This window comes from Rattus norvegicus, chromosome 3 (genome assembly GCF_036323735.1).
Source record: "Rattus norvegicus strain BN/NHsdMcwi chromosome 3, GRCr8, whole genome shotgun sequence".
In the NCBI taxonomy this organism is placed as follows: Eukaryota; Metazoa; Chordata; class Mammalia; order Rodentia; family Muridae; genus Rattus; species Rattus norvegicus.
Genome location: NC_086021.1, coordinates 135,471,350 through 135,473,524, shown reverse-complemented (window position 1 = coordinate 135,473,524; position 2,175 = coordinate 135,471,350). Strand labels below are relative to the sequence as shown.

Below are 2,175 nucleotides of genomic sequence, written 5' to 3'. Positions count from 1 at the left end.
CATGCTCACATTTTTGTCTCATTTAGTGATAGATGTTCTGATGAGGGTGAGAAAAAGGAAGTTTGGGTTGGCATTTCTCTCATGGCTAAGTATATTGAATGCTCTCTTTTAAGTACTTAGAGGTCTGACAACTTTCACTTATTCCATTTATTGACTGGCAGATGAGAGTTGTGGTTATTGCATGACACTAGTAACGTGGAGGATGATTATATATTGAAATAAAAACACCCTATGTACTGGGATTTTAAAGTATTATTAAAGGCAATTTCATCTAAGTTTGTTCATTTTGAGTGTCATTAAATTTTTTCTCTATTTGCTTATTTTAAAAATCGAGTTACCAGAAAGCTTAGATAAGAAAAAAGAACAGTAGTAGATGGACAGCACTTCAGGAATGATGCAAGTGAATATATGACTAATGTCAAACAAGAAATGTAGAAGAAATGCAGATAATCACAAACCAAGATTATCTCGCAGTGAAACTGACTTAAGAGCCAGGGAACGCTGTGTCCTTGGCTCGCGCAGACTCAGAGCGGGCCTCCAGAGAGCGCTCTGGCATTTGATCCTCGCGCCATTCCGTAGCTCAATATCTACTGCATGCTGAGCGTTTGCAATGGCGGACGTGTCTGAGAGGACGCTGCAAGTGTCCGTGCTAGTGGCTTTCGCCTCTGGAGTGGTCCTTGGCTGGCAAGCGAATCGGTTGCGGAGGCGTTACCTGGACTGGAGGAAGCGGAGGCTGCAGGACAAGCTGGCGACGACTCAGAAAAAGCTGGACCTGGCCTGAGCACGTTGGGTTCTCTCCAAGCCTCGTGCAGCCCGTATCCGGGGAGCTGCGCGACTACACGCCCTGAGTCCCGGCTCGTCCTTGCACGGCTTGCAGGAACGTGGCTTGCTTCCAGACCTCAGAAAGAAAATAGTTTTGTCTTCGCTAACAGCCTGTGCTCAGGTATTAACAGCTCAGTTTGCTGAGGGTATTTAATGGGAGTGTTTTACCACGTGCGATGCAGTTGCACCTTTACTTTTTTTTTTTTTTTCTTTTTTTTTTCGTAGTTGGGAACCGAACCCAGGGCCTTGCGCTTGCTAGGCAAGCGCTCTACCACTGAGCTCAATCCCCAACCCTTGCACCTTTACTTTTAACTTCGAAATGAGGGAGGGGGGTATTTCACGCCCCAGCCCCCACATTCATTTATAGTTCCACAATAGCTTTTTAGCGTGGATGTCAAGAGCTTTTCATTTATTTCATCATAGTTATTCTTCAGTGCTATAGTTTTCTTCTCTTAGTTCATGGTCTGCATCACAGTACGGAAATTTGAAGTTAAAGATAGTATGTTGCTGATTTTTTTTTTTCTGTTTTCAACAGCTTGTCGAAGATGGATATAAAGCACGGGAAAGAAAACATTTCTTGCACTTTATGAATCTATTTTTAAAATAAAAAATTTTAAACATCTTTGAATCATTTTTTTCCTCCTCACAAAGGAAAGCAGTGTTTTGCCTCCCATTCAGTTTGCTGCTGTAAGAGACTTGAAGCATGAAAGCAGAGACTTTCTGATAGAATCTTACATCCTTGAATACAGCCTGGATCTGATCAAGGGACCATGATGAGTCATTTTTCTGGACATATTCAGAAAAGCTAGTGACTGTGTCAAATGCCTGAATTAAGCATTACAAATGCAAGATATTTGCACTGACACATTGTCCTCATTTTTAAAGAAGAAAATCAGTTTGTTCTTCAGGAAAACACCATGGCCCATTTTCCTAGGATTATTAAGCCTTATTTCTGACTTTGTTCTTATTCTATGAATCCAGCAAGGACTGAAATGCAGGCTTTTAGAGCACCATCCTTTAGTTGACTGAAGCTCTAGTCAGCACCCCTCACTGAGACTAGCTGAAGATCTTTGAGGTAGAAGGGGGTTCTTACTTGCCTGTGGGTGGTGGTGGTGAGCAGTTGTGTGGGGACCAGAGGTCGTCAGGTGTCTTCCTCAACTGTTGACCGTTTGTTTTCCCTTGTGTATGTGTAGTGTGTGTACTGAATATATATCCATGTGTGTATGCGTGCATGTGTGACTGTTATGTAGGTGTAGACTGGAAGTTTGTCCTAGGGACTGCTGCTCCCATGGTGGGTTCTGGGAGTACAAACTCATGGTCCTTGGCACCTTGTTACAGAGTGCCTGTCCCACC

The 2,175-nt window shown here is 43.1% G+C and overlaps 1 long non-coding RNA gene across 1 annotated transcript; it reads left to right on the top strand.

The window, feature by feature from the left end:
* Positions 1–585: 585 nt before the first annotated feature.
* On the top strand, positions 586–1,444 carry Mtln (mitoregulin). The gene is made up of 2 exons (NR_132743.1): positions 586–943; positions 1,358–1,444. It is a non-coding gene; the product is annotated as a mitoregulin (long non-coding RNA).
* The last annotated feature ends 731 nt before the right edge of the window (positions 1,445–2,175 follow it).